The sequence below is a fragment of the Pseudophryne corroboree genome, unplaced genomic scaffold (assembly GCF_028390025.1).
Source record: "Pseudophryne corroboree isolate aPseCor3 unplaced genomic scaffold, aPseCor3.hap2 scaffold_612, whole genome shotgun sequence".
Classification (NCBI taxonomy): Eukaryota; Metazoa; Chordata; class Amphibia; order Anura; family Myobatrachidae; genus Pseudophryne; species Pseudophryne corroboree.
The window spans coordinates 204,447-220,313 of NW_026970208.1; the positions used below are offsets into that span (position 1 = coordinate 204,447).

A 15,867-nucleotide genomic window follows, 5' to 3' on the forward strand; every position below is an offset into this window, starting at 1 on the left:
CAGCCGCTGCGATCACTTCAGTCTTTTTGGTCCCGGAATTGACGTCAGACACCCGCCCTGCAAATGCTTGGACACACAACAAAAGGGAGAGAAGAAGACTCTTTTGTGGGTGCACTCTTGTATGTTTAAGAGGTCTCAGAAGAGACAAAAAGTAAAGATTATAAATGAATTTTTAAATATAACTTTTATTAACAATAATTGATAAAATAGTAGAGTTTACTGTAAAAAATTGGAGGTAGGGGTGGGGGGAAGGGTGGGGGGGAGTTGGGGAAAAGAAAGGGGGAACACAGAACGAATTAATTACAGTGTAAATACTGAATATTGTTCTGGAATGCCTGGGTGCGATAATAACAGCTGGAGACCCTGAAAATTGAAGCGTTTTTATTCTCTCATGAGCGATGATGAGGAGACAGATGGGATGATTAAAGATGGAATGAGCAAGATGAATCTGCTGTCAGTGTTAGACGCTGAGCAAAACCGTCCAGGAATTTCTACTAAACTGAGTATTCCTCGAGAGTCTCCCACTCGAGTACTGACCCAGCCCTACACTGCTTAGCTTCCAAGATCGGAAGGATTCGGGCGTTACCAGTGTGGTATGATAGTAGAAAAAATATTAGATATCGAGGGCTCGAGAATCACTGATGAGAGTTCACGAAAATGGAGAAATAAGAGAAAAGAAAAGACAAGAGAATGGGTGGAGGAGGAAAATAGGGGATCTGCTGCCACCGTTAGACCGGGATAATTACCCCTGAATCAGTGGTGAGAGTCCTGAAGATAGTATAAAGTGAGGAAAAGGAAACGATACTGATAGGTAAAAAAATTTTTTTGAGATTGGTTGATAGACAATGGGCTGCTTGATTGCAGGATGCTGATAGTACCTATGATAAAGGTACTAGGTGTGATAAAAAGCAATTTGTACACAATTAGCAGTCAAATAAATTGATTAGACCCATACATCACCATCAATTTGCTACTATCAGATTATTACAATTATACCAAAATGGTATCAGGTGGAAAAAGAAGGAGAAAATGAACAACAATTTCTTATTTGTGTTCCGCTGTATGCAGAGCTGCAGAAATACTATATAATATGATTGCAAGATGCTGATAGTACCTATGATAAAGGTACTTGGTGTGATAAAGAGCAATTGTACACAATTAGCAGATAATTAAATTGATTGGAACCATGCATCACCATCAATTTGATGCTGACAGATTATTGCACATTGTACCAAAATGGTATCAGGTGAAAAGAGAAAGAGATAATGAACAACAGTTGATTATACAGAGCTGCAGCAATGCTATATAATACGCAGTATAGAGGATAGTGATAAATTGCTCAGCCAAATGATTAGATCAATATTAATGACTGAAAATAAAGGTTTAAACAGTATCCTATGTGGTATTAAGCCGCTAAATGCCGACTATCTGTAAAACGGGTACTGTGGGCAATGTAAGGCTTGCCCACAGATACAGATAACTGACTGTGTCAAGGACAGACATGGCAAGGATATTTCCATACAACACTTCTTCAACTGCGACACACAAGGAGTAGTCTATTGTCTAACCTGTCCTTGCAATCAACGATATGTAGGCATGACGACTAGAAAATTCAAAACTAGGATTTTAGAACATATGGGCTCCATTCGCAACTCATCGTCAGATCTTCAAAAAGGCAAAAAACTAACATCAGTAGCCAGACACTACCATGCTGCACATCATGACTCACCAAGTGATATGCGCGCCTTTGGCCTAGATAGGGTCCATCTAGGCATACGCGGTGGTGACTTAAGCAAAGAACTTATTAAGAAGGAAAGTGAATGGACTTTCAGGTTAGGTTGTCTCAAACCATTGGGTCTGAATGAATACATCAATTACAGTGCATTTCTGTAACCTACTTTCTATATAGCACCCATCAAGTGTCCTCGCTTCCTTCCCTTACACCCCTCAGTACACTCACATCCAGTACACCCCTATTCATAACACATCACATTCACCCTTCTTTCATCAGCACTTTCACGCCCACCTCCACCACATACTCGGCACCATCACATCCGCAGTCCATTCACATGCACCTCACATCCATCCCATTACAGTGACCCAGCAAATTCCGACATATTTCACAACCTACTAACACGTTTCCACACAGCACTCCCATTGTCAACCCACTCCTATCCCTTACATCTCTACCCCCCTTCCTCATCTCACCATATCATTATACTTCTCGCCCACACAGGATCATCACCTTCGACACCACACACACATTCCCACCACACTGCAAACCACAACACCCCAACCATATCCCAACACCCCACTATCTTAAACCCCCTCCCCCCTTCCCCCTCTCTCCCCCGCCTTCCCCCCCCCCCCACTCCATCCCCCCCATTCCTTTCCACCTCACTCCCCATCCTTTCCATACCATCCTTTCCCACAATCATTCCCACCACTTCCATCGACGTCACTTGCATTATTAATCCAAATTAACATATTTATGAATATCCTCATGCAATGTTTACAACGTGTTTGTTTATAACTCCAGACAAGATATGCTGTCCTAACATATTTCTCCAGCAATTATCATTTATTATACTTAAATTTAATCTATTCTTATCATCTAAATATTTCATAAACAATTTGTGAAAGCTTCAATTTTATTATTTTCATTCATTTATTCTTTTTTGCTAATTTTCCCCATTTTATTTTTATTTATTTTTATTTCCATTTTTTCACTATGTCCACTTATATAATAAGCAAGATGCTCATTTTTTATCTAATAACCTTGTATATTTCTCACACATATTCTCTGTTTTTTCCTTTTGTGCAATGGGCCACTAATTGCAAGCATAATAGGGAACCAATACTAAACAGAACAACCGTTCCACCTGTGCAGCAATTTACAAACACAGGACACGCCTCCCTTTTGATTGGACAACGACCAGCTCCCTTGCAAGATAAAGCCTGCACTATCCCCTCTGGGAACAGGAAGTGATCAAGCCCGGTGAACGGGTGAAACTAGTTTTCCGTTCCCTACCCCCACTGCCTGGGTGTGACAGCTGATTCCGGACATCCTGAACCACGAGCCGCTCTTTCCCCAGCAGCCGCTGCATCAACCCGCCGCCGCTAGATACTGCCGCGATGGGACCAGGAACATTGTGTCTCTCTTCTCCTCAGCCAACCTGACCACGTCTCCACAATACATCAGGTACTTTGATCGGCAGTGTGGCTATAAACGAACTGCTCAGCTCCTGGGAACCAGTGTATCCTGCATCTTCAATTTGCCTGGACTTTGACACGGACATTCCGCACTCAGAAAGTATCCTGCTCATATTAGTGACTGATCGTTCCATACAATTCCGGGTAATATCTGCTCAATATCAGCATCTTTTTGCATATTTATATTTGATAATAGCATTCATCAAGCTGTTTTTTGCAAGTACCCGTTTTACAGATAGTCGGCATTTAGCGGCTTAATACCACATAGGATACTGTTTAAACCTTTATTTTCAGTCATTAATATTGATCTAATCATTTGGCTGAGCAATTTATCACTATCCTCTATACTGCGTATTATATAGCATTGCTGCAGCTCTGTATAATCAACTGTTGTTCATTATCTCTTTCTCTTTTCACCTGATACCATTTTGGTACAATGTGCAATAATCTGTCAGCATCAAATTGATGGTGATGCATGGTTCCAATCAATTTAATTATCTGCTAATTGTGTACAATTGCTCTTTATCACACCAAGTACCTTTATCATAGGTACTATCAGCATCTTGCAATCATATTATATAGTATTTCTGCAGCTCTGCATACAGCGGAACACAAATAAGAAATTGTTGTTCATTTTCTCCTTCTTTTTCCACCTGATACCATTTTGGTATAATTGTAATAATCTGATAGTAGCAAATTGATGGTGATGTATGGGTCTAATCAATTTATTTGACTGCTAATTGTGTACAAATTGCTTTTTATCACACCTAGTACCTTTATCATAGGTACTATCAGCATCCTGCAATCAAGCAGCCCATTGTCTATCAACCAATCTCAAAAAATTTTTTTTACCTATCAGTATCGTTTCCTTTTCCTCACTTTATACTATCTTCAGGACTCTCACCACTGATTCAGGGGTAATTATCCCGGTCTAACGGTGGCAGCAGATCCCCTATTTTCCTCCTCCACCCATTCTCTTGTCTTTTCTTTTCTCTTATTTCTCCATTTTCGTGAACTCTCATCAGTGATTCTCGAGCCCTCGATATCTAATATTTTTTCTACTATCATACCACACTGGTAACGCCCGAATCCTTCCGATCTTGGAAGCTAAGCAGTGTAGGGCTGGGTCAGTACTCGAGTGGGAGACTCTCGAGGAATACTCAGTTTAGTAGAAATTCCTGGACGGTTTTGCTCAGCGTCTAACACTGACAGCAGATTCATCTTGCTCATTCCATCTTTAATCATCCCATCTGTCTCCTCATCATCGCTCATGAGAGAATAAAAACGCTTCAATTTTCAGGGTCTCCAGCTGTTATTATCGCACCCAGGCATTCCAGAACAATATTCAGTATTTACACTGTAATTAATTCGTTCTGTGTTCCCCCTTTCTTTTCCCCAACTCCCCCCCACCCTTCCCCCCACCCCTACCTCCAATTTTTTACAGTAAACTCTACTATTTTATCAATTATTGTTAATAAAAGTTATATTTAAAAATTCATTTATAATCTTTACTTTTTGTCTCTTCTGAGACCTCTTAAACATACAAGAGTGCACCCACAAAAGAGTCTTCTTCTCTCCCTTTTGTTGTATGTCTTACCACTGACTCAGGGTGCACCACCAAACTCAAGATAACATTAGAAAACTCAGATTTTCTCGTTGTATTATGTATTTTGGTTCTAACAATATCTATTAGATACCTTACCATTCTCCAGTGCGGTATACCCCCAATACATTCATGTATTGAGTACACTGAGCCAAGACTCAGTTTTCCATACCTTGCACGGATTTATATACCTTGCTATAGGATCTCTTTCCTTTTGTATAGTAGTCGCTTCTGTTATAACAACATTCCCTTTCCTCTTTTCATTTTTTCCCCCCACTGTATATTGTTATATTCAAGGCAATGACAGCATTTTCATTAAAAACTGAACTAACATCCAAACGTAGAAACGTAGAGGAATTTGGAGATATTTTTTCAGATACCTTCCACAATCCCAGCACTCCCAAAGACTGGAAATCTGATTTATCAAAATTACAGAAAAACCTTCAAAAAAGGATTAGGCTCACCTGGGATATCACTACATTAGAAAACTACCACAAAAATAAATTATCACCCAGAGGCTTACGACCACGTATCTTCCCCTCCTTCCCTTTGGCCACAGACAACCTTAAAACTGAATGGGAAAACAGCCTATTAAAATGTTCTAATGAACTAATTCTAATCTTGATCAAACATGACAATCTGATATTAGATCAAGTAGAAAAAAATATCGAAGAATTGGGTCAAAACTTAGAAACCTGGGAGAAAGACCTATCTTTCCAAAACACATTTGAAAAATACAAGAAAGATTTGGATATATATGAAACCAATATTATAGAAAGGAAACGCACCAAATTCCTACGAGACAAAAACGACTTCTCCCTAGGAAAAATCTTTCGTTGGCATTCTCCCACTCCACGTCCTAGAGGAGGACCACCTAGAGAAGATCCGAGCTCTTCGGAATTAGAATCATCATACAGTGAAGACTCCGCCACGGAACATCCTGAAGGAAGTACCCACACCCATAGATACAACAAAAGTGAGGACCCTTTTTTAGGGAGAGGCCAACATACCAGAGGCAGAAGCAAGCCACAAGGCCGACAAGAAGGGGGGGGACGAAACACAGACAGAAACAAGCGAGATTGGACCACCCCAAGAACATCTCACTATCCGGTACGGACAACCAGGAAGTGACAACTACCGACAAATTACAAATTATCAACCTCAGTACCAAAATCATTACGGAAGATCAATTAGAGGTTCTTAGCAAGGGTCTATCTTTTTCACCCACATCACCCTTTGATAGGTTTCTGTGGGAGAAGGATCTCAGACTCTTCGGCCGCAAATTATTATTAAAAAATTTTTTTGCTAAATCCTCTGACTCAAGTATTATGACTTCACTATCCAGCCATTCAGGACCTTTGGAGGATCCTAGTGTATCAATAACACCACTGACCGAAGAAGATTATACAGCTATCCAAATACTGGAGGAGCTGCATATGGAATCAGCCTCGGACATCCCTGCTTCACGAAAAATAAGACCCACATGCAAACTGAAGTCCACCTTTTTCCCTCCTGACACCAACAGCCCAGAAATCAGGGTCTTTTTGGATCTAGTCTCCAAAGAATTTGACGAGATCCAGACCAATTCTCGCAAAAGATGTCTCACCAAAAATCTCAAATACAGAGAGAGACAAGCTCTTAAAGAGATTAAAACATGGACTGACACCGTTATCAAACCCTCGGATAAGGGTGGTAACATTGTCATATGGCCCATCGCAATGTATGAAGAGGAAGCACGGAGACAACTGTTGGACACATCCTGTTATATCATATTGCCACTTAATCCCACAATAAAATTCCACAAGCAATACATGCACATGATTACAGAGGCATTTGCCACTGGAGCTATCACACAACAAGAGGCTAAATACCTTGAGGTCTCGAATCCCAGGGTTCCTACCTTTTACTTATTGCCAAAAATACACAAGAATATCAACAAACCACCTGGGAGACCCATAGTGTCAGGGAATGGGGGACTCTTGGAAACCCCAAGCAAATTTCTGGATTTACATCTCAGAGACCATGTCATGACATTACCCTCCTACCTTAAGGACACTTCTGATCTCCTAAGGAAAATACATGACATATGTCTAAATGAGAACTGTATCCTAGTCACCTTAGATGTGGAAGCCCTGTATAGCAGTATTTCACACTCACAAGGAATACAAGCCACCAAATTCTTCCTGGATATGGAAGAAAAAAATGTATTTCATGATTTCCTATGTGAAATGTTGAGTTTTGTTCTCAATAAAAATTATTTCACCTTTGGTGACCAATTTTTTCAGCAAATTCGGGGAACAGCAATGGGTGCAGCCTGTGCACCCACATACGCCAACCTGTTCCTCGGCTGGTGGGAACAAACAATAGTCTTCAACGATGATAATCATATCTACACAAAACATATCATCAATTGGCTGAGATATATTGATGATATCTTTGTGATCTGGGAAGGAGATGAGAAACTCCTGTTGGACTTCATTAACATCCTCAATGTAAACGATTTGAACATTTTTCTCACTCACTCAATCAGCAGAGACAAGATATCTTTTTTGGACTTGAATATCTACAAGACAACAAGTGGGACTTTGGCTACAGAACTCTTTCGTAAGGATACAGCCACAAACAGTATATTGCACCAAACAAGCTCACATTTCCCACCTACTATTGAAAACATCCCAAAAGGGGAATTTCTTCGTCTTAGACGCAACTGCACAGAGGAGAAGGTGTTCAAACAGAAAAGCAGAGAACTTATGACCAGGTTACAAGCTCGGGGATACAGTAAACGCTCTCTGAAGAGAGCTCAACAATCTATTTCAAAAACCAACAGGGAATCCCTGATCTTCCAGGACAAACTCCAAGAACAAAAGGCTGACACCAAGATTCGATTTGTAGGGACCTTCTGTCCCGAATGGCGTCTACTAAAAAAGGCCATTCAGAAACATCTACCTGTCCTACATCTGGATCCAGAGTTATCACCTTTATTGGATCCCACTTTACAAATCAGTTGGAGGAGATCTAAGAACATCAAAGACACGTTGGTTCAGAGCCATTTTCACGTGAAATGACCAAATCCAAACTCCCTAAGGGATCCTTTCCATGTGGGCAATGTAAGGCTTGCCCACAGATACAGATAACTGACTGTGTCAAGGACAGACATGGCAAGGATATTTCCATACAACACTTCTTCAACTGCGACACACAAGGAGTAGTCTATTGTCTAACCTGTCCTTGCAATCAACGATATGTAGGCATGACGACTAGAAAATTCAAAACTAGGATTTTAGAACATATGGGCTCCATTCGCAACTCATCGTCAGATCTTCAAAAAGGCAAAAAACTAACATCAGTAGCCAGACACTACCATGCTGCACATCATGACTCACCAAGTGATATGCGCGCCTTTGGCCTAGATAGGGTCCATCTAGGCATACGCGGTGGTGACTTAAGCAAAGAACTTATTAAGAAGGAAAGTGAATGGACTTTCAGGTTAGGTTGTCTCAAACCATTGGGTCTGAATGAATACATCAATTACAGTGCATTTCTGTAACCTACTTTCTATATAGCACCCATCAAGTGTCCTCGCTTCCTTCCCTTACACCCCTCAGTACACTCACATCCAGTACACCCCTATTCATAACACATCACATTCACCCTTCTTTCATCAGCACTTTCACGCCCACCTCCACCACATACTCGGCACCATCACATCCGCAGTCCATTCACATGCACCTCACATCCATCCCATTACAGTGACCCAGCAAATTCCGACATATTTCACAACCTACTAACACGTTTCCACACAGCACTCCCATTGTCAACCCACTCCTATCCCTTACATCTCTACCCCCCTTCCTCATCTCACCATATCATTATACTTCTCGCCCACACAGGATCATCACCTTCGACACCACACACACATTCCCACCACACTGCAAACCACAACACCCCAACCATATCCCAACACCCCACTATCTTAAACCCCCTCCCCCCTTCCCCCTCTCTCCCCCGCCTTCCCCCCCCCCCCCACTCCATCCCCCCCATTCCTTTCCACCTCACTCCCCATCCTTTCCATACCATCCTTTCCCACAATCATTCCCACCACTTCCATCGACGTCACTTGCATTATTAATCCAAATTAACATATTTATGAATATCCTCATGCAATGTTTACAACGTGTTTGTTTATAACTCCAGACAAGATATGCTGTCCTAACATATTTCTCCAGCAATTATCATTTATTATACTTAAATTTAATCTATTCTTATCATCTAAATATTTCATAAACAATTTGTGAAAGCTTCAATTTTATTATTTTCATTCATTTATTCTTTTTTGCTAATTTTCCCCATTTTATTTTTATTTATTTTTATTTCCATTTTTTCACTATGTCCACTTATATAATAAGCAAGATGCTCATTTTTTATCTAATAACCTTGTATATTTCTCACACATATTCTCTGTTTTTTCCTTTTGTGCAATGGGCCACTAATTGCAAGCATAATAGGGAACCAATACTAAACAGAACAACCGTTCCACCTGTGCAGCAATTTACAAACACAGGACACGCCTCCCTTTTGATTGGACAACGACCAGCTCCCTTTGCAAGATAAAGCCTGCACTATCCCCTCTGGGAACAGGAAGTGATCAAGCCCGGTGAACGGGTGAAACTAGTTTTCCGTTCCCTACCCCCACTGCCTGGGTGTGACAGCTGATTCCGGACATCCTGAACCACGAGCCGCTCTTTCCCCAGCAGCCGCTGCATCAACCCGCCGCCGCTAGATACTGCCGCGATGGGACCAGGAACATTGTGTCTCTCTTCTCCTCAGCCAACCTGACCACGTCTCCACAATACATCAGGTACTTTGATCGGCAGTGCGGCTATAAACGAACTGCTCAGCTCCTGGGAACCAGTGTATCCTGCATCTTCAATTTGCCTGGACTTTGACACGGACATTCCGCACTCAGAAAGTATCCTGCTCATATTAGTGACTGATCGTTCCATACAATTCCGGGGTAATATCTGCTCAATATCAGCATCTTTTTGCATATTTATATTTGATAATAGCATTCATCAAGCTGTTTTTTGCAAGTACCCGTTTTACAGATAGTCGGCATTTAGCGGCTTAATACCACATAGGATACTGTTTAAACCTTTATTTTCAGTCATTAATATTGATCTAATCATTTGGCTGAGCAATTTATCACTATCCTCTATACTGCGTATTATATAGCATTGCTGCAGCTCTGTATAATCAACTGTTGTTCATTATCTCTTTCTCTTTTCACCTGATACCATTTTGGTACAATGTGCAATAATCTGTCAGCATCAAATTGATGGTGATGCATGGTTCCAATCAATTTAATTATCTGCTAATTGTGTACAATTGCTCTTTATCACACCAAGTACCTTTATCATAGGTACTATCAGCATCTTGCAATCATATTATATAGTATTTCTGCAGCTCTGCATACAGCGGAACACAAATAAGAAATTGTTGTTCATTTTCTCCTTCTTTTTCCACCTGATACCATTTTGGTATAATTGTAATAATCTGATAGTAGCAAATTGATGGTGATGTATGGGTCTAATCAATTTATTTGACTGCTAATTGTGTACAAATTGCTTTTTATCACACCTAGTACCTTTATCATAGGTACTATCAGCATCCTGCAATCAAGCAGGCCCATTGTCTATCAACCAATCTCAAAAAAAAATTTTTACCTATCAGTATCGTTTCCTTTTCCTCACTTTATACTATCTTCAGGACTCTCACCACTGATTCAGGGGTAATTATCCCGGTCTAACGGTGGCAGCAGATCCCCTATTTTCCTCCTCCACCCATTCTCTTGTCTTTTCTTTTCTCTTATTTCTCCATTTTCGTGAACTCTCATCAGTGATTCTCGAGCCCTCGATATCTAATATTTTTTCTACTATCATACCACACTGGTAACGCCCGAATCCTTCCGATCTTGGAAGCTAAGCAGTGTAGGGCTGGGTCAGTACTCGAGTGGGAGACTCTCGAGGATACTCAGTTTAGTAGAAATTCCTGGACGGTTTTGCTCAGCGTCTAACACTGACAGCAGATTCATCTTGCTCATTCCATCTTTAATCATCCCATCTGTCTCCTCATCATCGCTCATGAGAGAATAAAAACGCTTCAATTTTCAGGGTCTCCAGCTGTTATTATCGCACCCAGGCATTCCAGAACAATATTCAGTATTTACACTGTAATTAATTCGTTCTGTGTTCCCCCCTTTCTTTTCCCCAACTCCCCCCCCACCCTTCCCCCCACCCCTACCTCCAATTTTTTACAGTAAACTCTACTATTTTATCAATTATTGTTAATAAAAGTTATATTTAAAAATTCATTTATAATCTTTACTTTTTTGTCTCTTCTGAGACCTCTTAAACATACAAGAGTGCACCCACAAAAGAGTCTTCTTCTCTCCCTTTTGTTGTATGTCTTACCACTGACTCAGGGTGCACCACCAAACTCAAGATAACATTAGAAAACTCAGATTTTCTCGTTGTATTATGTATTTTGGTTCTAACAATATCTATTAGATACCTTACCATTCTCCAGTGCGGTATACCCCCAATACATAAATGCTTGGACACGCCTGCGTTTTTCCCAAACACTCCCAGAAAACGGTCAGTTGCCCCCCACAAACGCCTTCTTCCTGTCAGTCTCCTTGCGATCACCCATGCGAATGGATTCTTCGTTAAATCCATAGCTCAGCAACGATCCGCTGTGTACCCGTACGACGCGCCTGTGCACTGCGGTGCATACGCATGCGTAGTAGAGACCTGATCGCTGCACTGCGAAAAACGTCAGCGAGTGATCAACTCGGAATGACCCCAGAGTCAATAGCAGAAGTACGGGAAGCATTGTATATGGAGGTGGCTTGTTCAGGGCATGAGAGAGAGAGAGAAGTGAGTTGAGCAGGGAGGACAGGGATGAGGTGTCAATAGCCTCAATGTTACGCTTAGTGATGGTAGCCTTAGGAGGGAGAGATGGGGAAGCAGAGAGGGATAGGTAAAGGAGAGCAGGTGGTGGTCAGAGAGGGGAAATGGGGGAGTTGGAGAAATTAGAAATATCACAACGGTGAGTGAAGACCAGATCCAGTGAGCTCCAATTCACATGGGAGGGGTGAGGAGGTCCACTGGGAGAGACCAAGCAAATATGTATCGACTGGGATGGTGAAATCACCTAGGATAATGGAAGGAATGTCAGAAGAGAGGAAGTGAGGAAGCCGGGAAGCAAAGTTGTCGATGAATTTGGAAGCAGTGCCAGGGGGGCGGTAAAAGACAGCTACTCTAAGATGGACTGGTTGGAAGAGGCGTATGGCATGGACCTCAAATGTAGAGAATGTAAGGGATGGTTCTGGTGGTATGAGTTGGTAGGAGTAACTAGAAGGTAAAAGGACCCCAACACCACCCCATGGCGACCCCCAGGTCGGGGTGTGTGTGAGAATGTGAGGTCCCCAGCAGAGAGAGCGGCAGCAGAAGTAGTGTCAGAGGGGGGGGGGGTAATCCAGGTGTCAGTAATGGCTAGTAGGTGCAGAGAGAGCGGCAGGAGAAGCGGTGTCAGAGGGGGTTAATCCAGGTGTCAGTAATGGCTAGTAGGTGCAGAGAGAGCGGCAGGAGAAGCGGTGTCAGAGGGGGGTAATCCAGGTGTCAGTAATGGCTAGTAGGTGCAGAGAGAGCGGCAGGAGAAGTGGTGTCAGAGGGGGGTAATCCAGGTGTCAGTAATGGCTAGTAGGTGCAGAGAGAGCGGCAGCAGAAGTAGTGTCAGAGGGGGGGTAATCCAGATGTCAGTAATGTCTAGTAGGTGCAGAGAGAGCGGCAGGAGAAGCTGTGTCAGAGGGGGGTAATCCAGGTGTCAGTAATGGCTAGTAGGTGCAGAGAGAGCGGCAGGAGAAGCGGTGTCAGAGGGGGGTAATCCAGGTGTCAGTAATGGCTAGTAGGTGCAGAGAGAGCGGCAGGAGAAGCTGGTGTCAGAGGGGGGTAATCCAGGTGTCAGTAATGGCTAGTAGGTGCAGAGAGAGCGGCAGGAGAAGCGGTGTCAGAGGGGGATAATCCAGGTGTCAGTAATGGCTAGTAGGTGCAGAGAGAGCGGCAGGAGAAGCGGTGTCAGAGGGGGGTAATCCAGGTGTCAGTAATGGCTAGTAGGTGCAGAGAGAGCGGCAGCAGAAGTAGTGTCAGAGGGGGGGGGGGGTAATCCAGGTGTCAGTAATGGCTAGTAGGTGCAGAGAGAGCGGCAGGAGAAGCGGTGTCAGAGGGGGTTAATCCAGGTGTCAGTAATGGCTAGTAGGTGCAGAGAGAGCGGCAGGAGAAGCGGTGTCAGAGGGGGGTAATCCAGGTGTCAGTAATGGCTAGTAGGTGCAGAGAGAGCGGCAGGAGAAGTGGTGTCAGAGGGGGGTAATCCAGGTGTCAGTAATGGCTAGTAGGTGCAGAGAGAGCGGCAGCAGAAGTAGTGTCAGAGGGGGGGTAATCCAGATGTCAGTAATGGCTAGTAGGTGCAGAGAGAGCGGCAGGAGAAGCTGTGTCAGAGGGGGGTAATCCAGGTGTCAGTAATGGCTAGTAGGTGCAGAGAGAGCGGCAGGAGAAGCGGTGTCAGAGGGGGGGTAATCCAGGTGTCAGTAATGGCTAGTAGGTGCAGAGAGAGCGGCAGGAGAAGCGGTGTCAGAGGGGGGTAATCCAGGTGTCAGTAATGGCTAGTAGGTGCAGAGAGAGAGCGGCAGGAGAAGCGGTGTCAGAGGGGGATAATCCAGGTGTCAGTAATGGCTAGTAGGTGCAGAGAGAGCGCAGGAGAAGCGGTGTCAGAGGGGGGTAATCCAGGTGTCAGTAATGGCTAGTAGGTGCAGAGAGAGCGGGCAGCAGAAGTAGTGTCAGAGGGGGGGTAATCCAGGTGTCAGTAATGGCTAGTAGGTGCAGAGAGAGCGGCAGGAGAAGCGGTGTCAGAGGGTGGTAATCCAGGTGTCAGTAATGGCTAGTAGGTGCAGAGAGAGCGGCAGCAGAAGTAGTGTCAGAGGGGGGGGTAATCCAGGTGTCAGTAATGGCTAGTAGGTTGCAGAGAGAGCGGCACGAGAAGCGGTGTCAGAGGGGGGTAATCCAGGTGTCAGTAATGGCTAGTAGGTGCAGAGAGAGCGGCAGGAGAAGCGGTGTCAGAGGGGGGGTAATCCAGGTGTCAGTAATGACTAGTAGGTGCAGAGAGAGCGGCAGGAGAAGCGGTGTTAGAGGGGGGTAATCCAGGTGTCAGTAATGGCTAGTAGGTGCAGAGAGAGCGGCAGGAGAAGCGATGTCAGAGGGGAAGGGGGTAATCCAGGTGTCTGTAATGGCTAGTAGGTGCAGAGAGAGCGGCAGGAGAAGCTGTGTCAGAGGGGGGTAATCCAGGTGTCAGTAATGGCTAGTAGGTGCAGAGAGAGCGGCAGGAGAAGCGGTGTCAGAGGGGGGTAATCCAGGTGTCAGTAATGGCTAGTAGGTGCAGAGAGAGCGGCAGGAGAAGCGGTGTCAGAAGGGGGTAATCCAGGTGTCAGTAATGGCTAGTAGGTGCAGAGAGAGCGGCAGGAGAAGCGGTGTCAGAGGGGGTAATCCAGGTGTCAGTAATGGCTAGTAAGTGCAGAGAGAGCGGCAGGAGAAGCGGTGTCAGAGGGGGGTAATCCAGGTGTCAGTAATGGCTAGTAGGTGCAGAGAGAGCGGCAGGAGAAGCGGTGTCAGAGGGGGGTAATCCAGGTGTCAGTAATGGCTAGCAGGTGCAGAGAGAGCGGCAGGAGAAGCGGTGTCGGGGGGGGGGGGGGGGTAATCCAGGTGTCAGTAATGACTAGTAGGTGCAGAGAGAGCGGCAGGAGAAGCGGTGTCAGAGGGGGGTAATCCAGGTGTCAGTAATGGCTAGCAGGTGCAGAGAGAGCGGCAGGAGAAGCGGTGTCAGGGGGGGGGGTAATCCAGGTGTCAGTAATGACTAGTAGGTGCAGAGAGAGCGGCAGGAGAAGCGGTGTCGGGGGGGGGGGTAATCCAGGTGTCAGTAATGGCTAGTAGGTGCAGAGAGAGCGGCAGGAGAAGCGGTGTCAGAGGTAGGGGTAATCCAGGTGTCAGTAATGGCTAGTAGGTGCAGAGAGAGCGGCAGGAGAAGCGGTGTCAGAGGGGGGTAATCCAGGTGTCAGTAATGGCTAGTAGGTGCAGAGGGAGCGGCAGGAGAAGCGGTGTCAGGGGGGGGGGGGTAATCCAGGTGTCAGTAATAACTGGTAAATGCAGAGAGAGCGGCAGGAGAAGCGGTGTCAGAGGGGGGGTAATCCAGGTGTCAGTAATGGCTAGTAGGTGCAGAGAGAGCGGCAGGAGAAGCGGTGTCAGAGGGGGGTAATCCAGGTGTCAGTAATGGCTAGCAGGTGCAGAGAGAATGGCAGGAGAAGCGGTGTCAGGGGGGGGGGAGTAATGCAGGTGTCAGTAATGACTAGTAGGTGCAGAGAGAGCGGCAGGAGAAGCGGTGTCAGAGGGGGGTAATCCAGGTGTCAGTAATGGCTAGCAGGTGCAGAGAGAGCGGCAGGAGAAGCGGTGTCAGAGGGGGGGTAATCCAGGTGTCAGTAATGGCTAGTAGGTGCAGAGAGAGCGGCAGGAGAAGCGGTGTCAGAGGGGGGTAATCCAGGTGTCAGTAATGGCTAGTAGGTGCAGAGGGAGCGGCAGGAGAAGCGGTGTCGGGGGGGGGGGGGTAATCCAGGTGTCAGTAATGACTAGTAAATGCAGAGATAGCGGCAGGAGAAGCGGTGTCAGAGGGGGGGTAATCCAGGTGTCAGTAATGGCTAGTAGGTGCAGAGAGAGCGGCAGGAGAAGCGGTGTCAGAGGGGGGGTAATCCAGGTATCAGTAATGGCTAGTAGGTGCAGAGAGAGCGGCAGGAGAAGCAGTGTCAGAGGGGGGGTAATCCAGGTGTCAGTAATGGCTAGTAGGTGTAGAGAGAGCGGCAGGAGAAGCGGTGTCAGAGGGGGGGTAATCCAGGTGTCAGTAATGGCTAGTAGATGTAGAGAGAGCGGGAGGAGAAGTGGTGTCAGAGGGGG

At 44.9% G+C, this 15,867-nt stretch overlaps 3 pseudogenes; 2 read left to right on the forward strand and 1 right to left on the reverse strand.

The window, feature by feature from the left end:
* Window positions 1-488: 488 nt before the first annotated feature.
* Window positions 489-607, reverse strand: LOC135035815 (5S ribosomal RNA; annotated as a pseudogene).
* Window positions 608-4,269: 3,662 nt separating this feature from the next.
* On the forward strand, window positions 4,270-4,388 carry LOC135035816 (5S ribosomal RNA; annotated as a pseudogene).
* A 6,355-nt stretch (window positions 4,389-10,743) lies between these two features.
* LOC135035817 (5S ribosomal RNA) lies at window positions 10,744-10,861 on the forward strand (annotated as a pseudogene).
* The last annotated feature ends 5,006 nt before the right edge of the window (window positions 10,862-15,867 follow it).